We start from the raw sequence: 27,218 nt of genomic DNA, 5'->3' as shown, positions 1-27,218 counted from the left end.
GTAACCAACTGTTGGCTCTCCCTAAATAAGCTTGTGGAACTTCTCTGCTCACTAGGATATGAGACAGTGGGATTTTCATTGGTGTATGCCCAAGGGTAAGTTGGAGTTCTTTGAAGGAGTCAGATAGCCTGCTGGGGCCTGCTGGAAGAAGGGTACAAGCCTCCCTGCAGCTGTTGGTGTGCTGTGTGAATAATACAAGATGTTGATTTCAAGGACCATCTGGAATGAAGGCAAACCAATCAATTCATTTTAGCAGACTGGTAAAATTCTTTGCAAGCCTGGCTTTTGATATTTTTTTTGGAATTCCATTCTTTGAAGTTAGAATTCTTTGGGGAAGGGGTTGGGTTGACCATTAGGCATGATCTTTCATTTATTCACTACTGACTAGCACAAATAATAATATGGTACACTGTGACATGTAGTGTATTATAGCCTTGAACAAAAGACTGTGGGCATAGTGGATGGCAAAATTGATTAGTCCTAATACGGGAGCACAGTCCCTGGTAGTTCTGCTTGGGACAAGTGAGGGCAGGCTTCCGAAAGGATGTATCATTTAGCTGGATCTTGAAAGATAGATAGAAAGTAAAAACTCGGCAGATGGAGAAGTGAAAAGAAGGTCCAGGTCGAGAGAGAATCATGGACAAAGAAAGCATTTGGTGTATTCAGAATCCAGTGTCCTTGGGGTTTGGGATTCGTAGTGAGGAGTGGTAAGCGAAACCCCTGGAAAGAGGGTAGGTTAGGGCTAGATTATGAAAGATGTTGAATATTGTGCCAAGCTAGGGAGTTGAACTTGATCCTGTAGTTAAGAGGGAGACACTGTAAATTTTTAAGCATGATCAGATCTGCATTTTAGAATGATCAACCCAACAGTCACATGAAGAATGGATTGGAAAGTACAAAATTGCAGTCAGGAAAATGAATTTGGAAGCTATTGAAATACTTCACTGAAGAAAAGCCAGAACAGTATGTTTGGTGTACATATTTGTTATTAAGGGGTAAAAAGAATATAAGTTAAGATTTTCTTGTAAATGCATACAAATATATTGAGAGGTTCACATGAAACAGCAGCAGTATTTTAAGGAAGTGGAAATTGGCTTGAGGAACGGGGTGGGAAGAATTTATTACTAATTCCCCAAAAGCGAATACAGCAAAAACCAAAATAAATAAATGGGACATAATTAAACTGAAAAGTTTCTGCACAGCAAAAGAAATAATCATCAGAGTAAACAGACAACTCACAGAATGGGAGAAAATATTTGCAAGCTATGCATCTAAGAAAGGACTAATATTCAGAATCTGCAAGGAACTCAAACAAATCAGCAAAAAAAAATTTAAAAATAAAATAAAATAAACTCCAAAACCCAAATAATCCCATGAAAAAGTGGGCAAATGACATGAACAGACATTTCTCAAAAGAAGATGTACAAATGGCCAAGAAACATGTGAAAAAATGCCCAGTATTACTAATTATTAGGAAAATGCAAATTAAAAGCCACAGTTCACCACCTACTTCCTTACCCGAGCCAGAATGGCTATTACTAAAAAGTCAAAAAACAGTAGATGTTGGCATAGATGTGGTGAATACAGAACACTTTTACACTGCTGGTGGGAATGTAAATTAGTACAACCTCTATAGAAAACAGTATGGAGATTGTTAAAAGAACTGAAAGTAGATATACCATTCAACCCAGCAATCCCGCTACTGGCTATCTACCCAAAGAAAAAGACGTCATTGTATCAAAATGATGCCTGCGTGAATATGTTTTTTGCAGCACAATTCACAATTGCAAAGATATGGAGCCAATCTGAGTTCCCATCAACCAATGAGTGGATAAAGAAACTGTGGTATATATACATATCACAGAATACTACTCAGCCATAAAAAGGAATGAAATAATGTCTTTTGCAACGACTTGGATGAAGCTGGAGGCTGTTATTTTAATTGAAATAACACAGGAATGGAAAGTCAAATTTTATTGTATGTTCTCACAAGTGGGAACTAAGCCATGGGTATGCAAAGACATACAGAGTGGTATAATGCACTTTGGAGACTCTGAAGTGAGGAGAGTGGGAGGGAAGTGAAGATTGAAAACTACGTATCGGGTACAGCGTACACTACTTGGGTAAGGGGTGCACTAAAATCTCAGAATTCACCACTATATAATACATCCATGTAACCAAAAACCACTTGTACCCCAACAACAATTGAAATAAATAGATGTAGACATATAAGGTAAATAAAAATAAATTTAAAAGAATTCACTTTGTGCCTTTTTTAACTTTGAATTTTTTCACCTCTGGGAATATCTTACCTGTTTAAAAATTAAATTAAAGGGCCAGGCGCAGTGAGCCATCCCCGTAATCCCAGCACTTTGGGAGGCCGAAGCTGGTGGATCACTTGAGTTCAGGAGTTCGAGACCAACTTAGCCAACATGGTGAAACCCCATCTCTACTGAAAAAAAATAAAAAAAAAAAAACCTCACAAAAGTTAGCTGGGCATGTGGATGGTGTGCGCCTGTAATCCCGGCTACTTGGGAGGCTGAGGCAGGAGAATCACTTGAGCCTGGGAGGCTAAGGTTGCAGTGGGCTGAAATCACGCTGTTGCACTCCAGCCCGGGTGACAGAACAAGACTCCGTCTCAAACAAACAAACAAAAAAATTAATTAATTAAATTAAAGAAATAAAAGTTAAGAAACCAGTAAACTTAAAAAAAAAAAAAAAAAAAAAAGCAGCAGGTCTTCACGTTATAATGGCCATGGTAAAATCTCCTGAGTAGAAGTTCCTGAAGAAGTTGACAGCAGACAAGAGATAATGAGCACCTGAACTAAGGCAGTGTGGCTTTAATCTCTTTTTAAACCAGAGGTTCATCTCTTTTTCTTTTTTCTTGATTCTTTTCTCTTTTTTTTTTGTTTCCTAATAACACCTTGAGTTTGTTCTCTTGAGTCTCCCACAGTCTGGGTTTTGCTAGTTGCATCCCTGTGGTGTACTTTATAAATGTTCCTCTGTCCTCTTTATTTTCTGTAAATTGGTAGGGATTGAGGTGCTTTCAGATTTTGATTAATTTTCCCCTTTCAAGACTATTTCATATGTGGTGTGTTCTTCCATCAGGGACAGATCATGTCAGGTTGCCTCATTTTTGTGGGTCTTCTAGTACTTTTATGGTTTCATTTTTAATATTTTAGTCTTTGTTCCACTTGGAGTCTATCCTGGTGTCTGGTGTGAGTGTGGTTCCAACTTTTTCTTTTCCAGTTGGCTGTCCAGCTGTCCCAGCAACACTTATTGAATGGTCTTTCTCCACTGACTTAAGATGCCATTTTTATCATATATGAAATTCTCAAATGTATTTGGTCTGTTTTCTGGGCCTTCTGTTCTATTCCATTGATTTATCTGTCTATTCATACAACAGTTTCACACTGTTTGAATTGTTACTGTTACTATTTTTTAAATTTTTTTTAGACAGGGTCTCACTCTGTGCCCAGGCTGAAGTACAGTGACACAGTCTCAGCTCACTGCATCCTCGAACTTATGGGCTCAAGTGATTCTACCACCTCAGCCTTCCAAGTAGCTGGGACTACAGGCACTTGCCACCAGGCCTGGCTAATTTTTTAATTTTTTGTGGAGACAGGGTCTTGCTACATTGCCCAAGCTGGTCTTGAATTCCTGGCCTCAAGCACTCCTCCCTTCCTGGTTTCCCAGTGTTGGGATTACAGGTGTGTGCCACCATGCCTGGCCTGTTTTAATTGATGAGGTCTGTAAAACATCTTAATATTTGACAGAGCTAGTTTCTTTTTATTACTCTTTTTTTTTCAGAGTTTTCCTCGCTATTCTTTTTTATTGGAATTGCATTTGATTTCCAAGTTAAGAAGAATGACATCTTTATGATGTCAGTTTTTCCTGAGGCCGCACTATGCTTTTCCATTTGGTCACTTGTCTGTCCTTTAAAAATGACTTGAAATTTTGTTCATGTATCGCCTTCACATTTCTATTAAGTTTACGTTTAGGTCTTTTATTGTGTTGGCTGCTATACTTGAGGTCTTTTCATCCATTATATCTCCTGTTTGTTATTGGTGGAAGCCATTGCTTCACATTGATCAGGGTTACTAAATTTTCTTGTGTTTTAATAGTTTTTCAGGTGATTCTCTTGAGTTTTTCATCATATCATCTGCACATAGTGATGGTTTAATCTAGTTATTTAAGAAAATGCAAATTAAAACCACAGGGAGGTACCTACCACCTTACCCCAGCCAGAATGGCTATTATTAAAAAGTCAAAAAACAATAGATGTTGGCATGGATGTGGTGAAAAGGGAATGCTTATACATGGCTGGTGAGAATGTAAATTAGTACAACCTCTATATTATATAGTCTTATATTGACCTAATTTCTTTCTGTTTCTTTGGCTTAACCATATACGTACTTAATCCTGCTTCAAACATGTTTTTTCTTCAGTTGCTAGTTCTAGTTTACCACATAGTGTCTTTTGGCTTAAAGCCAGCTCTTCCAGCACAAGACTGCTCCTGGAAGCAGGTGACCTCACTGTCTCCTTTACCCTAAAGCTGGGAGCCAACTGTCCTCAATTGGTAAAAGATCTGGAGAGGGTTGAGCATCAGAGGATACAAGCCTTAGGCCATGTGCCCTTCAGTGTCCACCTGAAGTCTTCACTCTTTGGTCGCCACACGCTTATTCTTGCAAGGAGATTAGCTCTTCATTTGTGATCTTCTCTCAACATGGTTATTTATTTATTTATTTATTTATTATTTTGAGATGGTGTCTTGCTCTCTCGCCCAGGCTGGAGTGCAGTGGCACGATCTTGGCTTACTGCAAAAACCTCTCCCTCTCAGGTTTAAGCAATTCTCCTGCCTCAGCCTCCTGGAGTAGCTGGGATTACAGGACGTACCACCATGCCTGGCTAATTTTTTTGTAGTTTTAGTAGAGACAGGATTTCACCATGTTGGCCAGGCTAGTCTCAAACTCCTGACCTCAGGTGATCAATCCACCTAGGCCTCCCAAAGTGCTGGGATTACAGGCGTGAGCCACCATGCCAGCCTCAACATGGTTATTTTTTGAATAAAGACATTTTGATTGAATATTCCTCTTCTCTGTCTTTCTCATCTTGATTTTTACCTTTTCTCTTTCCTCCATCTCTTCTGCCTCCCTGAACCCGTTTCTTGTCTGCCTTCCATTTATTTCTCTCATCTTCTATTTCTCTTCCATATTTCTCTTTCCCCAAGTACCGCTTATTCTTTGTATTATATTTGATTTTGAGTCTTAGGGGTGCCTAAAGTCTTATTATAAAGGGAAAAAATCATACAGCTTGATTACTATGCTTGATTAGGTAGAAATATTTAGGACTTCCCTTTCGCTCATCATTGTGAAAGTGAGACAGGAATGACCAGTTAGTGAAGCGGGATTATCATGCCCAGTCTATCTAATGTCTTCCTGGACCTTTACGAAGTAATTCAAGATCATAACATTAGCTGGGAAATAATTTTTGAGATATTACTGTATAATACAAGGAAGTCTCCATTTTTAGGTAGAACCCATTCTTGGAAGTCACATCTTCAAGCTGTTGCTCTAAGGCAGAGTCCTGAATTTGCTTTCCATCCTGCTCTTCAACTTTCTCCTTGTCCATTTAGATATTATTCAGTGTCACCAGAAAATGCAACGAATGTGCGAATGGAACCCTGAAAGTGAAATATTGGGTCTGAATGAGCAAAATAGCAAAATGTGAAGTCGTAAGAAGTGGGGCCTTCTTATCTACATATCATTGGGTCACATTGGGTTTTCTACCAAGGTTGGAGTCATATTCCTTAAGGGCAGAAATCATGCCTTAATCATCATTGAATGTAGGACTCTGACTATCCCAGAGGAGGCACATTATAAATATTTGATGATTTGGTGAACTAAACTAGACCAAACCATCTCATTAGATGGGCACATTGTTTGGGATCTAGGAATTGTGTTGTGAGATTGGTGGTTGATTTAGATCACCTTTCAGTCCTGGTATATTCCACTGCAGATCAGCTGCTGAGAATGAGAGAGGAGAAACGCAGATACAAGAACTATGAAATAAGTTTTCTTGGCCCTTTTGTGTTTGTTCAATTAACCTCCATTCCTTAGGGACTCCAGAGGTCTATAGTGCAATAAATTTCATTATGATGATTCAGAGTCAGCAAAAAAGGGTAAAATTATGTTGTGTATGCTCTGTTGCTAAGAGAAAATTTGAGAAATCCATTTAAGATAGTGCTATAGTTTTGATGTTTGTCCCCCAAACCTCATGTTGAAATTTGATCCCCATTGTTGGACGTGGGGCCTAATGCGAAGTGTTTGGGTCATGGTAGGGGGTGAATCCCTCATGAATAGATGAATGCCTTCCCTGTGGGGCAAGGAAAGGTGAATGAGTTCTCTATTTGTTCCCAGGAGCTGGTTGTTAAAAAGAGCCTGGCACCTGCCTTCCTTTCCTCTTTCTTTCCCTCTCCTTCACACCTCTCTCTCTCTGTGTCTCTCTCCCTCTCTCTCTGTCTCTCTCTGTCTGTCTCTTTCTCTCTCTCTGTCTCCCTTCCTTCCTCCCTCTGGCTTCTTCTCCTTTGCCATGTGATCACTACACTTACCAGCGTCCCTTTGCCTTACACCATAAGTGGAAAGTAAGCCCAGTACCACCTCCTCACCAGAAGCCAAAAAAGCCTAAGCCAGGATAACCATGGACAACCATTGAATACCTTTCCTTATCAAGCAAGGCTGTACTGGACTAGATAATCCTGCTTGAAGCCCAAATAATCATAGAGACATCCTAATTCAGTACCTTTAAAAAATCTCACTTCATGATACACTAAGTTAGAATGTTAAGTGATAAAGTCATACAACAACATATCATCAATAACAGAAGGAAACTTCCTGGTCTTTCTGAATCTACTGGCAGCTTCTGGGTCTCCCTTGCCAAAAATTGCTTTATGATTCCTTTATAAAGGCAGAACTAGATTTTAGAGCAGAGATCGGCCAACTTTTGTAAAGAGCCAGATAGTAAATATTTTAGGCTTTGCGGGCCACGTAGACTGGCTGCAGCTGTTCAACTCCATCTTCGCAGTGCACAAATAGCCACAGGCAGGGCTTAAACAAATGGGTATTCCAACAAAACTTTATTTACAAAAACAAATATGGGCCACACTTTTATTTAGAGAATCACCTGGGTTTTTGAAATGAGTGCTGTTTCTCATGATCAGCAACAAGTGTGTTATATCTCGCAATACAAACTGCCTTGCAGATGGTAACTGGGTTCTAGGACACAATTCACCAGTGGTCTGCCTGGTCGTATTCTCTTTCTTTTTTTCTTTCCCTCTCCCTGCCTCTTAGGAACCACTTAATCCCTACCTGTAGTTTAGGCCTGGCTCAGTATTGAGGCTAATTCTTTACAAAGCAGGATATATGTAAGGAGAATCAGGTCAGCCATGCTGCGTGTTCTCCTTTCAGTGTATACCCAATTTCAGGTCCTAGGCCCCTACCCTGTCCCTGACTTAGAGTCTTCCTGGTACCCCCGTTACTCCAAGACTGAAATTCTGCCTTTTCCCCAACCCCAGTCATTTCGGGGACCGTGTCCTCATATGATGCTAGGCAGTGTATAGAAACAAAAATATACCTGACGTTTGTTACTGTGTACTTAATCTGTACTGGACAATGGTGTATGTTCATGGATAAAAGTATATTATAACACTCTTTATGAGAAAAAAATTTGGTCTTCTAACAGAAACAAGACTTCAGTACATTAAACTTAACAACTATGATTTACTGTAAATTATATTGAGTATAATTAAATGTTAAAATATATAGTTCAGTCATTAAGTGCTTAGGTGGAAGATTATATCTACCAGACACATGTGCTGAGCCTTGAAGGTTATACAGAATTTGCCTAAGTAGGCCAGGATGGTAGCTCATGCCTGTAATCCCATAATCTCAGCACTTTGGGAGGCCAAGGTGGGAGGATCGCTGGAGCCCAGGAGTTCAAGACCAGCCTGGTTAACATAACGAGACCCCATCTCTACGAGAAAAAAAACGAAAAGAATTCCAGTTGAGGGTGTTACTGTTGTTATGAGGAAAGCAGCTAGTGTGGGTTGCAGAGAAATGGGAGAGAAGGTCAGACAGATGAAGGCACCAGATTGAGGAGGACCTGAAAAGCCACACTGAGGTTGTGGAGTTTTATCAAGAGGACAGCAGAGAACATCTGATGGTACTTTATGTAGGTTAGTGAAAAGTATGTTGTCATAGAATAATGATGGGCTAAAACCCAGAAGTTAAAGGTTCCTGTTTCAATCCTGCCATTTATTAACTAGGAGACCTCGGAGTCATCATATAAAATCAGTGAGCCTATGTATTTGACAAATGACAAGTACATATCACAGAGATGTCATGAGGATAAAGTGAGAAAATAGTTGTGAAAAATGTTTTGAAAGTCATACATAAGGTTCTCCACAAATATAAGAAATTGCAATGATATTATAATAGTGGTTATGCAGGAAGATTATGCTCGCAGGCATAAGCAAAATGAATTGTAATGGGCAAAGCTAAACAGCAGAGACAGCTCATTTCAGTAGCACAGTGGGGTGGTTTGAATGTATGTGTTTCTCCAAAATTCGTTATGTTGGAACCTAATTCCCAAGGTGATGATATTAGAAGGTGGAGCCTTTTGGAGGTGGCTCTGCCTTTATGAATGGGATCCATGCCCTTTTTGCCTAGAGCCCCTTTTGGCCTTCCATCTCTTCCGCTCTGTGAGGACACCGTGTTTGTCCCTTCTTTGCCCTTCTGCCGTATGAGAAGGCAGCAAGAATGCGTCATTTGTGAGGAACAGGGCTCTCGCCAGACACTGAATGTTGTGGCACCTTGATCTTGGACTTCCCAGCCTCTAGGACCATAAAAAATAAGTGTTTATTGTTTATAGATTACACAGTCTAAGGTATTTTGTTTTAGCAGCCTGAATGGACTAAGATACATGTGAATGAATGGAAAAGGGCCTCTACCATGCTATGTATGGATTACCAACTGAGGAATAACTCAAACACAATAAGAAATCCACAATAAAACCGTATTGAACATATATCCTTATGCTTCTTATCTGATACAAATACCACCTCATGATCATCGTTGTAAACATCCTTTCTAAATGTACTGTATGGTACCTTCTGAATAAAGGGAAGCTTGCCTTTTTGCAAACTCAGCCAGGGGTAAGGTGTATAGCAGAATGCAGGAGCTCATTTTCATCTTCATTGCTTCCATTGCTACCCCTGCACAACTCTGTGATTTATCTCTGGATGTCTTATTACAGCTCTCCAGTACTCAGTTCCTTTATAATGATGGAAAAAGAACTAACAGGGTAAAACTCTGGGCAAATATTACTGCTTAGCAATTAAAAATATTGCTTGGAAAAAGAAAAGCATGTCTTTATGTTTGCCCCTGCACTATGGATTTTCTGCTTATTATTTCCTTGTGTCTTTTATCTTCCCATTAAAGCATGAAAATAGTTCATGTCTCTCCCCATCTGTTCACCACATTAATTGCCCTGGGCAGGAAGAACTTTCTTTAGTATAGGTCTTCTTCCTCTTTGTGGTTTAAGTCCATTACATACCCCAGCTGCTTTACGGTTTGACATCTTAATCTTCTTATTGGTTTTGGGGTACGTCCTTGGTGCCAGCTAAGCAGGTTAGGTATGGTGACTGAGGTGACCCTTAGCTCCTTTGATAAAAAGCATGCAGGGCTTTTTCTGCATATAATGAATCTTGGGTGGTGATTTGGCCTTTTCAAGTTGAAAAGCAGGTATATATCAATTGTTCTATTAAACAACATGTATTGAGCACTGCTATCTGTCTGTGGTGGTCCCGCTGGGGGCCACAGAGACACAGGGCATTGTTCCTACTCAAAAAAGTAGTGGTGTGTTAGAAAAGATGAAATTGAGTCAGAAGGTCTAGTTCTGCAGCTAACTTGCCTCATAGCCTTGCTTTAGCTTCTTTTTCTATAAAATGAAGGGATTGAACCTGAACAATGGTTTTCGAGCAGTGTTTCTGAAAGATTCTTGGCACTTAGGACCTGTCACAGAGGGCTGACCTCAGGCTCCTAAGGTCTTCAAAGTGCTGCAAGTCTCTCTCTTGTATATATTAGGTTTCCATATAAAATTTCAAATAAAGGTCTTCAGAGCTGAAAGTATTTGCAAGCAAGTAGACTAAATGGGTTCTAGCATTTCTTTCAATTCTCATTTTCTGTGAGCCTACAGCTACAACAAAATATAACAACATAAATAAGTTTGTGCAAGGTTTTGTGATATAGAATTCAGTATCTGTTGTTCAACAAGTACTGACTAAATTCGTTGTCGATTGGAGAATGTCATCGCTTCTGAACGTCATAGCTGTCTTCAGGTAGGTACCTTATGGACTTGGATCACCATATATATGTGGAATTTAATATGGTTGGTTGTCCTGGAAAATATAGAAAAGTAAAAAACAAAACAAAAAAAAGAAAAGAAAAAGAAAAAATTGTTAACAAACACTTTACCTAAACAGAATCACTCTTACACTTCTGATTTATGTTCCTTCTAGGCTATGTTCTTGTACATCATGATATTTTAACATAGTTTTGAAATATACACACCCACTGAGTTTATCCTGGCTTTCTGTTTAACCCTAGAATATAGATTTTTTTCTAAGTGCCCCAAGAGAAGAGACAGTATCTATTCTCTAGCAATATGTATCCAACACATTGGTCAATGCCTGGACAATGGTAGGTGCTCAATGAATATTCACTAATGAAATTACTTGTTAAATAAATATCATGCAAATATAAAAATGTATGTTTCTGACTGTCCTGTAATATTAAAAGCTTCTGTTGCTTATCTTCTAAAGCTGACTCTAGGCATGTGTAACCCAGCAGCTCCACTCCTGTGAATACTCAGCAGAAATGCATGCATTTATTCACTGAAAGACATGCTGTAGAGTGTTATAGGACCAATACTAATAATAGGAAGAACGAGAAACTATCCAAATGCCTATCAACCTAAGTTGAGATAAATATGTGGATTCACACAAGGAATGCAAAGCAGCAATGGTAATGAGCAATCCACAAGCCAGATACAAAAGAGTGCATGCTACGTGATTCCATTTACATAAAGTACAGGAAAAACCAAGTCAGGATAGGGAGCATGAGAAGAATTCTAGATGCTGCTGTTGGATTTCTTGATCTGGATGCTGGTTTACTTGGTTGTGTCCATTTTTCAAAAACTCATCAAGTGTTAAAATGTGGCTGTTCTTTGACCCAGCAATGTAGGTATTCAGACTTTATATTCAAGCAGCTATAAAATGGACCTTCCAATGATTAAGTCACTAAAGAACATGTGTTGTGTATATACTGTGCACCATGAAGAAATACCTAAGGATGTACAAAAAATATTAGTGAGTAATGGTGTTTATTACAGTTATAATAAGTTACAAACATGGAGAAAAATGAAAGCCAACTCAACTCTCCCACGGTAGGAGCATATGTACAATAATTCCGCCTTCCTGCTCCTTACCCCTTTGTGTTTCTGCTCCCCTACTCATCCCCAGGCAACCACTAATCTACTTCCTGTCACTATAGATTAGTTTGCATTTTCTAGAATTTTATATAATGGAATCATACAGTATATTCTCTTTTTTATCTGCCTTTTTTAACTCAACATAATTATTCTGATTAACTCAGATTCCTCTATGTTATAGCATGTACAAATGCTCTAACATTCCTTTTAATTGCCAAGTTAATTCCTTTTTATCGCCAAGTAGTATTCCATTGTTTGGATATACCACAATTTGTTTATCCCCTCTTGATGGATATTTGGATTGTTTCCTATGTGGGGCTTCTGTGAATATTCTAGATGTCTTTCATTTTTGTTGGGCATGTTTTCATTTCTTTTGGGTAAATACCTAGGAGTGAAATGGCTGGATCCTAAGGTAGATGTATGCTTAACTTTTTAAGCAATTACCCAAGTGTTTTCCAAAGTTGCATTCCCGTCAGCAGTATATGAGGTCCCCTTTTGCCACATCCTTGCCAACAGTTAGCATATAGTGTCTTTGTAGTTTTAGCTAATGTAATAGGTGCTTAGCACTATAGTTTAAAACATGTATCTTTCTTTATTTTTTATTTATTTATTTATTTTTTGAGATGGAGTCTCTGTCGCCCAGGCTGGAGTGCAGTGGCGTGATCTCGGCTCACTGCAAACTCTGCCTCCTGGGTTCAAGAGATTCTCCTGCCTCAGCCTCCTAAGTAGTTGGGATTATAGGTGCCTGCCACCAGGCCCAGCTAATTTTTTTTTGTATTTTTAGTACAGACAGGGTTTCACCATATCGACCAGGCTGGTCTTGAACTCCTGACCTCAAGTGACCCACCTGCCTCAGCGTCCCTAAGTGCTGGGATTACAGGCTTAAAACATGTGTCTTTCTTAATAACTAGTTTTGCAGAACATTTTTTTCATGTGCTTATTTACCATTTGTATATCTACTTTGTGAAATGTTCATTTCTTTTCTCAGTTTTTAATTAGATTAAATGTTTACTTATATTAAGTTGGGTGAGTTTCAAAATATATTTTGGATTCAAATGCTGTGTTAGGTATAGAATTTATCAATATCTTCTCCAAGTCTATAACTTATAATTTCAGTCTCTTAAAAGTATCTTTGGAAGGGCAGATTTTTAAATTTTTATTTTATTTTATTTTTAGAGACAGGGCCTTGCTATATTGCCCAGGCTGAACTCCTGGGCTCAAGAGATCCACCTGCCTCAGTCTCCCGAGTAGCTAGGGCTATAGACATGCATCACTGTGCATAGGAATATACAGTTTTTTTTTAACCATCGTTTGTTGAAAAGTTTAACATTTCCTCACTAAATTGCCTTTATATCTTTGGTCAAAAATCAGTTGTCAGTATATACATGAGCTGGACTCTGTACTGTTTATCTTTCTTGTCTTCTGATTTATCTTTTAACTAGTTATTTTTATGCCAATACTGCACTGTATTACTTGATTCTGCACCTTTATAACACTTAAAGTCAGATAGTGTTATTTCTCCAATTTTGTTCATCTTTTAAAAACCTGTTTTGGCAACTTTAGATACTTCGCAGTTTCATATGAATTTGAGAATCAGTCAACTTCAGCAAAACTGCCTGATGAGAATTTGATTGGGATTGTGTTGAATCTATAAGTCAATTTGGGTAGCATTAATAACAACATTGAGTCTTCCAACCCATGTATATGGTGTATCTCTTCAATTATTTAGGTTATTTTTTATTTCTCCTATAATTGTTTTGTAGTTTTCAGTGTACAGATCTTTCACATCTTTTGTCGGATTTATCCCTAAGTATGTTCTATTTGACAAATGGTGTCATTTTTATAATTTTAATTTTCAGTTGTTTGCCTGTGTTACATAGAAAGAAGTTGATTTTTATATATTGATGTATCCTGCAATCTTTCTGGACTCACTAGATCTAGTAGACCCCATCATTTTTAATGATAGCTTTATTGAGATATAATTCACATACCAAAAAAATTCACCCTTTTAAAGTATACAACTCAGTGTTTTTTACTATATTCACAGTGTCATGCAACCATCCCACTATCCAATTTTAGAGTTTTCATCACCCTTGAAACAAATTGATACTCAGTAGCAATCACTCCCCATTCCTCCCCTCCGATAGCCCCTGGCAATCACTGACCTGTTTTCTGTCCCCTGGTTTTGCCTTATCAGAATATCAGAATAAATGGAATTACTCTGGCTTCTTTCACATAGCATAATGTGAAGGTTCATCCATATTGTAGCATGAATAAGTACTTCATTTCTCTTTATGACTGAATAATATTTTCCATTGTGTGGATCTATATAACATCTTGTTTGTTTATTTATCAGTTGATGGATATTTATTTAGGCTGTTCCCACTTACTAACAATGATAGATAACAGTGCTATGAACATTGTGTGGTGATTCCATCAATTTTTAAACTCTGTTTGTTATAATAAAAATATTATTTTTGTAAAAGGGGAAAATAGTGAAACAAAGCTTAGAGAAGAATGATTGAAGAGTCAACCAAGAATGGTTAAAGAGCCAGGATTTGATAGGGTAAAGGAAAGGCAGGGAGTAGGACAAAGGTAACCACAAGGTTTAAAGCCTTAGTGGTACTAGAAATTGGGAAACGGTGGGGGTATTGATTAATTCGTTTTCATATGACAATTATATATGATGGGACTTCAAGTGAAAATGTTTCAGTAGACAACTGGAACGTAAGTAGAAGACTAAAGCTGAAAATATAGGCTTAGAAATTAGTATAGCAGTGCTATAAAGCCAAGGGAACTGATTTTCTGCCAAGCACAAACAGGAGTTTAAGCAAGATACGCCCTCTGTTCCACCTCCAATCTAATTCATAGGGTAGAGTCCTGTTGTGTTTAAGGGCATGTTTTCAACAATTCATTGCATTTGTATGCATATTGTGATATAGTAGGCGTTAACGTGTCTACAAACTATGGATTTTAAAAGAAATAAAATGCCTTACCCTATATTCACATGATTGGATCCTTAAAGATACAGTGGGAGTAGGGGAAAAAAATTGTAAAAACTCCTGTTAAGTCTTATCTGACCAAATGCCATAAAGCAATACATCTTGGGGGTATTTGTCAAGTCAGAGCTTTCATCAGAAACAGATAAGACATCTAAAGACATCTAAACCATTTAAGGATTCTGTTTAGGAACAACGAAATATTACAGAACTTAGAAACTTTCATTTTGTGAGATGTCTATGGGAAGATAATTTTAGAGGTTATTTTTATTTCCTTGGGGAAACAAGAAAGAGATTAGCATGCTCTGTAGTGCTACAGACTCATTAAATACCAGCTCACATCTCTGTCAGTAAAAGCTAAGTTTTTTGAGTAGTGGAATTGCTCTCTTTGAACAAAGGTATCAGACAAACCATTTGTCTAGAACTCACAGTTGCACAAGTGTACAGTCTCTCAGGACGGTGGCAGCAAAGTACTAATTGAAAGTCATACACTACATGCTCAGAGTAGAAAGTACGATCATGTCCAGATTAGTCTGTTAACTGCTCCCACATCCACAAATCCTCATTGTTGATAGTAGATTCAGCTTTTGAAACAAAGGTCTAAGCAACCGTACAGGGAAAAATGGATTGGTTTGGCTATAGAAAATTTGAAACTTTTATGATCCCATTCACACAGGAAAAGACAAAACTACATGTATCTATGTCTGTGTAGATGCACATACAAGACACGGGTTGGGAAGGAGGAGTTCAAGAGAGCATGCTTTCTCTGGCCAGAGTTTTAAGACAAGAACATATTTACCTACTGTGGGTATGCCCTGCCCACCATCTGTGCATGAATCTGAGCCTCCACCACAGCCTGAGTTATCTGGGCTGGGTAGCTGGTGGCTATTAAGAACTGAATTGTGTCCTCAAAAAATGCTATGTTGGAATCTTAGTCCCCAGGACCTCAGAATGTGACCTTACTTAATAAAAACAGGGCCTTTACAGAGGTGATGCAGTTACAGTAAGGTCATTAGGGTGGGCCCTAATCCAGCATGACTGAGGTCCTTAAAAGGGGGACTTTGGAGAGAAAAACATGCTCAAGGAAGAGGATGTGAAGGCTGTGCGAAGAGACTGGAGTGATGTGTCTACAAGCCAAAGAACACCAAAAATCGTCAGCCACCATCTGAAGCTGAAAGAGGAAAGGAGAGATCTTCCCCTAGGGCCTTCAGAGGGAACACAGCCTTGATCTCAGACTTCCCCGCTAAGAACTGTGGGAGAATCAACATCTTTTGTTTAAGCCTCGCATGTTGTGGTACTTTATTGCGGCAGCCTGAGCAAACACAGTGGCTAAGGAAACTAATTTCAATCAGAGACGATATTCAAAATTCAGCACTGAATATTGGCAGGACGAGGCGCTAACGAGTCAGAAGAGGTGTCAGCTTTGAACTACTCACACAGGTGGGCCGCTGTGGGGCACAGAGATGATGTATGGAAACCAGAAGTCACATAGGATGATGGCTTAATGACATGAGAAAACAGGGTGGAGAGAAGGAAACTAAAGAATGCTCAATACCTTGAAAATGGGCAGCAAAAGAAAGATTAATTTAGATGCAACCAATAAAAATATTTTCAAAGACTAAAAAAAAAAAAAAAGAAAAAACTTTTGTGCTGCAAAATATGCCATGAGAAGAGTTAAAAAGCAAACAGCAAAAAATATATTTGCAACATATTACAAATGTTTATATTTTAAATATGTTAAAAATGCATAACTTCAGACCATTTTCCACCAATCAGAGATGGGGAGGGATGTGTTGTTGGTGAAGATTCAGGGAAATCTCATGCATCACTTTTTGGAGTATGAATTGCTATAACCCCTTTGGAATGTAATTTAGCAATGTACATTAACATTTCAGTTCACACCGACCCAGCAATCCCATCCTTTGGAATTTATGCTATAGACATAAAAGCATCAGTGCCTAAGATGTATGAACATCTTTATTTATTTTAACATTGCTTATAGTGATATAAAAGAAAAAACCTGGAATAGCTGAAATGTCCATTAATGGGGGAAAGGTTGAAAGAATGAGTTAAATTTAAATATGTGGCCTGGAGGGATATCTATGATATATATAATAAAATGAAGAAAACAAATTATAGAATGAGTTATAGATTATAATTCCTTTTTATTAAAATGAAACCAATATGCATTAATATATTTGTGTAAATAAATACATAATTTAAAGAGACCCAGGCATGAGCCATGATGAGTATGATTAATCTAGCTTTTTATAGAATAAATCCACTTGTATACATTTAAGTCCTATAAAAAATTAATAAGAAAGATGGACCTTAGGTTCAAAGAATTGGGTTGATTGTAAATTTTGATTCATGACTCACCAGCTTGTCAGTAAATGCAGCTTCACGTTATCACTTTTTTTGACTACCTATTATTGATTATGTGCTATAAAGTATTTAATCATTTGCCTGTTGCTGAACATTTTAAATGGTTTCACAATATTTAGTTTTAGAAAGAATGCCATGTAACCATATTTTTGAACACTTTCTAAGTATTTTCCTAACAGAAATTCCTAGAATTGAAATTTCTAGGTTAAAAGATATTACATATATATATATACACACACACACACACGTAGATAGAGCGATGGATGAATCAGTCAGTAGATATAAATATAGGCATATATGTGTAGTATGTATAGATATAGAAGATATGTATAGATATAACCCAGCAATATATACTTCCATTTATTATAAATATGATATTTATAACATGAAAATATATGTGTTATATGTATTGTGTAATCTAGTTATCTAGTGCTGTATAACAAACTACCTCTGAACTAATTGTTTATCTATCCATCCAGATATAGAAATATCTTTTAACCCAGCAGTCTACATAATTTTCTAGTTATCCACTGCTACATAACAAACTGTTCCAAAACTGAGTACTTAAAACAACAACCACATTTAATTTACTCATGAATCTGCAGTCCAGATAGGGCTCAGTCAAGACGCCTTATTCCAATTGACATTGGCTGGGGAGGCTTGAAGGCTGCAGGCTGGAATCTTCTGAAGGCTCTTTCACTCACATGTGTGTTGCCAGTGCTGGGAAGGTGGTGAATAGTGGGGAGCTAGAACAGCTAGGACAGCTGGCATCCCTCTGGCCTCCTTCTCTGTATGTGGTCTCTCTACATGTCGGCTTCAGGGTAGCTGGACTTCTTACATGGCCACTTGGGGCTTCAAAGCCTTGTGTTCCCATAGAGCTGTAGGTGGAAGCATTGTCCCCTTTTCTAACTTAGCCTTGGAAACCGTGCAGCATCCCTTCCACCACAGTCACAGGCCCACCCAGGTGGAGAAAGACACACAGACTCCCACCTGTCAATGGAGCAGCATCAACAACTCATTGTAAGAACATGGAGAGGATGGATATAGTGGTGCAGCCATTTTTGGAAAATACAACTCTCTGATCTTTGACAAACCTGACAAAAACAAGCAATGGGGAAAGGATTCCCTATTTAATAAATGGTGCTGGGAAAACTGGCTAGCCATATGTAGAAAGCTGAAACTGGATCCCTTCCTTACACCTTATACAAAAATTAATTCAAGATGGATTAAAGACTTAAATGTTAGACCTAAAACCATTAAAATCCTACAAGAAAACCTAGGCAATACCATTCAGGACATAGGCGTGGGCAAGGACTTCATGTCTAAAACACCAAAAGCAATGGCAACAAAAGCCAAAATTGACAAATGGGATCTAATTAAACTAAAGAGCTTCTGCACAGCAAAAGAAACTACCATCAGAGTGAACAGGCAACCTACAGAATGGGAGAAAATTTTTGCAACCTACTCATCTGACAAAGGGCTAATATCCAGAATCTACAATGAACTCAAACAAATTTACCAGAAAAAAACAAACAACCCCATCAAAAAGTGGGCAAAGGACATGGACAGACACTTCTCAAAAAAAGACATTTATGCAGCCAAAAAACACATGAAGAAATGCTCCTCATCACTGGCCATCAGAGAAATGCGAATCAAAACCACAGTGAGATACCATCTCACACCAGTTAGAATGGGGATCATTAAAAAATCAGGAAACAACAGGTGCTGGAGAGGATGTGGAGAAATAGGAACACTTTTACACTGTTGGTGGGACTGTAAACTAGTTCAACCATTGTGGAAGTCAGTGTGGCGATTCCTCGGGGATCTAGAACTAGAAATACCATTTGACCCAGCCATCCCGTTACTGGGTATATACCCAAAGGACTATAAATCATGCGGCTATAAAGACACATGCACACGTATGTTTATTGCGGCACTATTCACAATAGCAAAGAGTTGGAACCAACCCAAGTGTCCAACAACGATAGACTGGATTAAGAAAATGTGGCACATATACACCATGGAATACTATGCAGCCATAAAAAATGATGAGTTCGTGTCCTTTGTAGGGACATGGATGAAACTGGAAAACATCATTCTCAGTAAACTATCGCAAGGACAAAAAACCAAACACCACATGTTCTCAGTCATAGGTGGGAATTGAACAATGAGAACTCATGGACACAGGAAGGGGAACATCACACTCCGGGGACTGTTGTGGGGTGGGGGGAGGGGGGAGGGACAGCATTAGGAGATATACCTAATGCTAAATGACAAGTTAATGGGTACAGGAAATCAACATGGCACATGGATACATATGTAACAAACCTGCACATTGTGCACATGTACCCTAAAACCTAAATTATAATAAAAAAATAAAAAAATAAAATAAAAAAAGAAAATACAATCTGCCACGTCATTTTAGGACTTTTGATACATATTACCAAATAGCCACTCCAGATACTGTACAATGATGAAAATGATTCTTCCTGAAACTGCTAAAGCAGGATGTTATTACTCTTTCTCTGTCTTTGCCAATCTGACTTTTTTTTTAGAAGATGGTATTTCATTTTGTAAATTTACTGTTTTGGTTGCCACTGTTGTTGAAAATGTTTGTACCTGTGTACTGGCCATTTTGATTTCTTTTGTGCGCTGCCTGTTTACATCCTTCCTGAAATTTGTAGTTAGAGTTTTAAAGATCAGTTAGTTCAAAATCCCCCCTTTCACTGATTAGGAAATGGAGTCACCAAAAGCCCCAAGTTCAGAGTTTTCTAAACTTATGGAAAGATTCCATCAGCACTTCAGGCGGGGTGCAATGGCTCATGCCTATAATCCCAGCACTTTGGGAGGCCGAGGCGGGCAGATCACTCGAAGTCAGGAATTCGAGACCAGCCTGGCCAACGTGGTGAAACCATGTCTCTACTAAAAATACAAAAATTAGCTGGGTATGGTGGTACGTGCCTGTAATCTCAGCTACTCAGGAGGCTGAGGCAGGAGAATGGCTTGAACCTGGGAGGCGGAGGTTGCAGTGAGTCAAGATGGTGCCACTGCACTTCTTGCCTGCATGACAGGCTCAAAAAATGATAATAATAATTATTATTTAATAATAATATTATAGAACTTAGAAACTTTCATTTTGTGAGATGTCTATGGTAAGATAATTTTAGAGGTTATTTTTATTTCCTTGGGGAAACAAGAAAGAGATTAGCATGGCCTTGTGAAGTGGGTGTCATCATGCACCATTCGCAGACATGGCGACTGGCCTTTAATGTCAGAGTACATGTTGACATGTTTCATCCGAGAATGTTTTCATCCAAGAATGATACAGAGAGCCATCAAAACGTCCCTCTCCCCTAAGTTTAGCTGAAATGAGATGACCTAGATGTCATCTCATTGCATTTAATAAGCAGGACTGAACCTGGAGCAAATTCAGGTTGTCTTTGCACCTTAAGAACAAGTGTCTAAATCTAGAAATAGAATAGATATTGTCAAGTTAAATCAACCTTTGTGATAACAAAGTTAGCCATCTTCAGAGTCAGTGAGCATTCAGCTTCCCCGTGTCCTGGGACCCCCGCTCCCACCCCCTGCCCCAGACTCTTATGTGTTAACAACACCAGACTAACACAAAAAGCTTTATCTTATAATTACCTCAAAATTATAGACTTCTAGAATATGCACACTTTAGATAGTACAGATGAACATCTGTTCTGCTGATGTTTGTATGTGAAATGAATGAGATGAAAGTCAGGAGGAATGATTAAGCCTAGGACAGGTTTTTTTAACAGGACTTTTAAAAGGCCATTGAATTCCAGATATTTTAATTTCAATTATTCTTTTTTTATTCGTCCATCTCATATGCTCCAGACACATACTAGACACTGATAATACAGAGCTGTAAGACATAGTATTCATTTATTAAATGTGTATGTATACTTTTCCTTGTTCCAAAAGGCATATGAAATGGGTTATAATAAATGGCATTATTTCCCACCTCAGGAAGTGGGGAAGATCAAGGAGGACGTGGACAAAAAACACCATGATAGAGATATGCCAAAGGATTGCCTTGTAGCATGTGGAGGTTAGGTGGGGGGATTCCTAACACAGACTGGGGAGGGGGAGTAGGGTACCGCAGAGAAATTCCTCGGAGGAACAAATTACACAAAACTCATCAACACTGTTTTCTGTACTGTACATTTTTTCCTGTTTGCCTTTTTTTCTGGCATTAGGAGGCCAATCACAATTTTAAGCAGAGCTCAGACACAGTTGCTCTTCTGTTTAGCCAACTTGCATGGCTGATCCTTTTCTTTGTCTTAAATTCAGGGCCTCACTTTGTCACACAGGCAAGAGTGCAGTAGCGTGATCACAACTCACTGCAGCCTCAAACTCCTGAGTTCAGGTGATCCTCCTGCCTCAGCCTCCCTAGTAGCTGGGACTACAAGTATGCGCCATCACACTTGGCTAATTTTTTTTGTAGAAACAGGATCTTGCTGTATTGCCCAGGCTGGTCTCAAACTCTACCTCAAGCAGTCCTCCCAAAGCACTAGGATTACAGGCATAAGCCTCCACACCTATCTTGATCTTCAAAAGGAAGATTCTTAGGTTTGTCTTCTGTGACTTCAGGCCGTTCCTTAAACTTATTTCAGAAACTTATTCTTATGTGTCTGGTGAGCTGTGCTGCACCCCCAAGAGTTCCACTGTGCAGCTGTGATTAAGTCCATCCGCACACCCACCAGGTTTGCAGATGCCCTGCCACGCTGTCAGCATGATGGATGGGCCTGCATTACAGTGGCTGCAGTGGGGGAAGGCAGGAAAGGAGCTCAGAGCGTTATCAGCTGTTCAGCCTAGAAAGTCCGTGTTACAGTAATTGCCATTTTCTTTTGTGTTTCTGGTTGACATATGGAAAAGGGCAGACTATAAATTGCTCATGAAATTTTCCTAAGCTCTTCACTGCAGTGTGGTTATTCAGTACAGGGCTTGTGTGCTTTCTGGATCCATTAGTCCTCATTTCTAACTTGAGTGGATTTCTGTTTATTGCAACCAAAGGGCCTTGAGTAAACGAAATACTGAAAGCACAAGTTTATACATCTTTTTATCTGACCATCAATCAATGGTTCAATTCTCCAAGATAAACTTTAGTTTCTGAAATTCTGTTTCATTGAGTCTTATAGAAGTTTTCTATGCTTGCTCAATTAATAAAGTCACCGAGAGAATGAGTGAATAAAAGCAACTAGGGTGAATTACCCCTCCCAGTTCCTCTGCCTCTAATTTCATCAAGGGACTTTTGTTTCTCTTTGGAAACCGGCATTTCTCTTATTCATTTAACAAGTGAATACATAACTAGAGACTGCTATGTTCCAGGCATGGTTAATAGATGCTAGGAATGTAAAGATAAGGAGGACATGGACCTTGCCCTCCAGGAGTTCATGGTTTAGTAGGGGAGACTGACAAAGAAACCAGAGTGCTACTGCACATAAAACATGTACAGGAAATGCAGTTTAAGGGTAACATTGGGTGCCGTGGAAACACACAGGTGCAGTACCTGATCAGCCTTTGGAAGAGCTCTTGGAGGTGATCAGACGATCAAGGAAGGCTCCCTGTAGGAGACAGCACCTGAAATGAGTTTGGAAGGATGAGTAGGAGTGAGCCAGAGGGAGAAACTGAAGGGCGTGTTCTATGTACATGGCCTCACATGAGCAAAACTAGGAGGCTATAAGAAAGTCTGGTTCTTTCATGCCAAAATATAAAGTAAGTTTTGTTCCCCAAAAATATCTCAGAATAAAGAGAGTTGCCTTATAGATTGTTAAAAATTTTTTTATATTACAGGCTACTCTCTGATTTACTTCATTTTGAATGACAAAGTATGAAGCCTGAAACTACCTCTGTCGCTGCTAGTTTGTATGCCTATGGAGGTCATCCTAAAAGGAAGCAAAGAAATTCAGTACGGATTTAGTTAAGTACTGGGGTGGGGGATGACTTCACAATCGCAAGTCTTGAATATCATGCCAATAAACCTTCTAAAAATCACTTGAAAATGAAATAGAATTAGTGGTTACTTTGTGGAGATCATGAGTATACAGCCACAGGATGAACGGAAAAATAAAACTGTCCTTATTTTAAGCAAATGGATATTTGTGGCTTGAGATAAAATTTCCAGTAATAGCATCGTATACAGATGAAAAAAATGTTTCCAGTTTCACGATAACAGAGTAAAGCTACTTTCACTTCCTTCTGCTCTTCCAAATCCCTTACATAAGAAAGAGAACAAGATATAGACATGCAAGCTTTGGTGACACTAGGAGACGTGTAGCCCTGAACTAGGATTTATGAAGACTGAACAGTGGTGCAGGAATGGTGAGAAAGTGGTAAGGTCAAATCTACGTTCCTGCAAGGATGAGCATCCAAAGAACCCCTGAAAAGCTCAGAAAAAGACGTCGGGGGCCACAGGAGGCAGAGGCAATGGGAGGTCAAGGACAGGGATTTGAGGAGAAAATCTGTCCACGGAGCACTTGAACCCCATTTTCCTACCCCCATTCCAGATTGATAGGGAACTAAGCCTCCTCTGCCACTGCATAAAACCGGAAGTTTATCCCCTGGAAAAACAAAACCAGAGGCCCACCAGGCTCTGAGATAGCAGGCGAGGGAGGGTAGGAACGAGGACCCTATGTGAAAACACGGGAGTACGTGGAAGTTTGTACGCTTCACGGTGACTACGAGCAGCCTGGCGCACCAGGTAAAGGTTAGAGGGACGCACCCCCAGAGCGCATGAGCCGCCCCAGAGAAAATCCTATAGATACTGTCATTTGAGAGTCCTGAATTTGGAGAAGCTCCTGATGTCCCCCACTATCTATTTTCCCTTTATCCTTTTTACTAATAGAACTCCCCCAAGTTTTGGCAAAGAACATGGATGGCTGGGTAGAGTCTGCCTCTCCCAGATTCCCCTACATGGGCTGTGTCCACCAGCTAAATTCTTAACAGTGGTGTGAGCAGTTTCTGCTTCATTCTCTTAAAAGAAATGTTTGTCCTTGCCTTTCTCTCACTCTTTTCAAGAGTAGGCTGTGGATGTGGTGCCTGTGAGGGTGCCTCAAACATAGATCAAGATCAAGGCCTTAGGAGATAGTGATCAACCAAAGATCAAGGCCTTAGGGGATGGTGGAACAACAAAATAGGAAGAATAGAAAGGATGGTAGCATCTACTTGTCCTGTGCCACTCATCAACGTAAGGAATGTTAGAAGAGAGAGAAATGAACTCCTAACTTGTTTGAGCCACTGTATTTTGGAGCCTCTTTTTTGTAGCAACTTAATCTATAAACAAATACACTATATTAAAAAACAAAACACCTGGCTTTTTGCTCAAATACTGCATTATAATTTTCTCCAAAATAGCATATTATCCAGTGTAAAATAGCATTGGATTTTTTAAATGGCTTTCTTTTTTTCTTTTTGATTTTTGTGGATACATAGTAGGTTTATATATTTATGGGGTACATAAGATGTTTCGACATGGGTGTGCAATGTGAAATAAGCATCATGGAGAATGGGGTACCCATGCCCTCAAGCATTTATCCTTTGAGTTACAAACAATCCAATTACACTCTTTAAGTTATTTAAGAACGTACAATTAATGTTATTGACTATAGTCACCGTATTGTACTTTCAAATAGTAGGTCTTATTCATTCTTTCTAACTATTTTTTGTACCAATTAACCATCCCCCTCTCCCTCAAAGCCCCTTACTACCCTTCCTGGCCTCTGGAACCGTGCTTCTAATCTCTGTGTCCGTGAGTTCAAAGATAGTATATATTTAAATTGATCCAAAAGTCTTCCAAAGACTTTTCTTTTTCTCTTTTGCTGGGAGACAGGAGGATTGTCTTACTAGGAAAATGGGAGACTACCTGAGATTCAGGACCACCTTATATTGGTTTCTAGTCTAACATTCTGGGAACTTGAGAAGATTCTGAAGGCAGAAGTGTAGAGTGTGAAACAGGGAGTAGCCCTGGCTCCCATCAAAATTTACATAATGGAGGTTCTCTAAAACCAGGACGGGGGTTCATATGCTGGCAATGATGTTATGGGCCTGATAATGATCCCCAGAATTTTGGTGTGAGCACCTGGATGACTTATGCTGCCATTTTGTGAAGTAATCATAAGGTGTTTCACGTTTAGGAAAGAACATGATGGGTTTAGTTTTAGACATACGGCGGTACCCACAGACATCCAAGTAGAGGTCCAGGCTACAGATCCAAAGCTTATATTGGCTTTTGATATAGATGTATTCTTTACTTTATTGCTAAAATTCAGCTAGTATATGTCAGGGTGGCTGTATCAGTTGGTAAAATTCTGAAATACTCTGTACTCATTGATAAATGGTCATTTCCTTCAGACTCCCAAGTGCCTCCCATTTCCCACACGCTAGCTGTTCTAACCCTTCTTGGGATACCCCCATACCACCCTACAGTCCATGATGAAAGGGTTAATACCTGGCCCAGAAGTGGGCCTCCAGGACCCTGCCCAGCCCTGTGGCTGTCCTGTCTGCTCTGTTCGTTAAAGTTTTGAATATAACTCCTGCTCACAAATCATGAAGGTGGAACACATTTCCCACATAGCCATGTGCTTAGTCTGTTTCACAATCTTCCACAAATCCCATCCTAAGCTGCCCTTCCAGTCTAATTGATACCTCTCCTAAGTGCCCTCTGCTGCAGGCAGCATTGATTACCCACTGTCCCTGACTCACTGCATTTTCTCACCTTCATTTCTTTGTGCTCATTTCTCAAAATTTTCTCTGATTTCCAAATATTCTGTGTTTTATTCATCTTTCAAGGCCAACTCATTTTCCCTTCTACAAGAAAGCTGCCTTCATCTAGAAATGTTAATTCCGTCCTTGAAATAACCACCCCCTTCTCATGGAGTATATCACTTCCTATCTTATTTAATACATTAGGAATATATTACATTATCTTAGTATTTTCTATAAAGTCTTTCTCATAGTGGATAGGTAATAAATAATTGTTGAATGAATTCAAGTATGAATCTAAATCAGAGGACCGCTACCAGTTACCATTGGTCTATGGTTGCTAGCAATTTTATCACTTCTTTAGAATGTCTAATCTCAGAATCCCTGAAAATCTCCCTGGCTGTGATACCTATGCTATCTTTTGTCACATGCCAAAAAAACAAAACTAAACAACAATAACCAAAAGCAAACAAATGCAGAAATGTTTACTGCTTTTCTGAAATAAAGCCTTTGGTACTTTCAGTTGTGTTTTGGTCCTCTCTCTTTAGTGTAAAATGGTAAAAGTGATTTTCCATTTCCTGCACTGACTTTAATTAATCTTCCTGAAATGCTGGAGCAGAGCTTTTCTAAGGAGTGTTGCACTGTTTGTTCTACTGCAGCAAATCAAGCTCCTATTGTAACACTGGTGGCATAGGATGAGTCATTGCTTTGGCTGCGACAAACTGTTTCCTGAAGTCAGATACAAGAGCAGAATACCTAATGGTACCTTAGTACCTATATTCTGTCTCAAACACTCAGTCCCCTATTGCCCTTTGGAGTAAAGGAAAAATCGACCTTCCAATGTTTGGTTGAGGTAGCAAATAATTTGCACTCAAGGTCACTGGCATGTAAACAGATTTTATTCTCTTTGCAAACATTGAATTGCTTTTTCTCTCTCTTCTTTTACGTAAGATTCAAGCAAAATGTAGACTATGTTATGTACCGTGCCTCGTCTGTTTTATAAAGAAGCAATGTCTGGCATTTGCCCTAGGTAGATACTGATGGGGAGGAGGATGGGCAGGAGGCATTGGCTACAGCCTGAAGGGTACCTAAGGCTGTGATTTCCAGCCCCAACCTACTGGCCTGTGCTCTCAGCTAGCTCTCATGATATGCAGTGCGGTTCTCAGCGAATCTTTGTCAGATGTGAGGGAAGAGACACTTCCTTGAGTTGCCATTTTTCTATCCTCTGAAAGTAGAAAGTGCTGAATGGAACTAAAGCTTCTCATCTCTTCCCTCTCATCTCCCTCCTTTTTAATTGATATCTTCTAGTGAAAAGATTATATATCTTCACGTGGGGCCTTAGGTGGAAGGTGATTACAAGTGAGGTTACTTGCGGTGTCTGTAACTGCAGGGTCGGGAGGGATGCATGCACAGTCGCAGGGTGGGCAGTTGAGCTCCTTCACACAGGGGTTCTCAGAGCAACTGTCAGTGCAGAATCCTGGGTTGGATCCCCCATTGGCTGTTTTTTCCTTACTGGAATTAGAACTATGTCCAAAGCCGGTCTAACAGTACCTGCAC

The 27,218-nt window shown here is 39.2% G+C and overlaps 1 protein-coding gene and 1 long non-coding RNA gene across 3 annotated transcripts in view; one reads left to right on the top strand and one right to left on the bottom strand.

The window, feature by feature from the left end:
• Nucleotides 1-27,218, top strand: part of CRACD (capping protein inhibiting regulator of actin dynamics) — a 289,402-nt gene that overhangs the window by 173,654 nt on the left and 88,530 nt on the right. The window lies entirely within an intron of this gene.
• Nucleotides 9,059-27,100, bottom strand: LOC105738213. Its single transcript, XR_001113959.2, has 2 exons — nucleotides 27,031-27,100; nucleotides 9,059-10,456 (listed from the first exon to the last, which is right to left on the bottom strand). It is a non-coding gene; the product is annotated as an uncharacterized LOC105738213 (long non-coding RNA).

The sequence above is a fragment of the Nomascus leucogenys genome, chromosome 9, assembly GCF_006542625.1.
Source record: "Nomascus leucogenys isolate Asia chromosome 9, Asia_NLE_v1, whole genome shotgun sequence".
NCBI classification, from domain to species: Eukaryota; Metazoa; Chordata; class Mammalia; order Primates; family Hylobatidae; genus Nomascus; species Nomascus leucogenys.
This window is presented reverse-complemented; position numbering and strand designations above follow the sequence as displayed.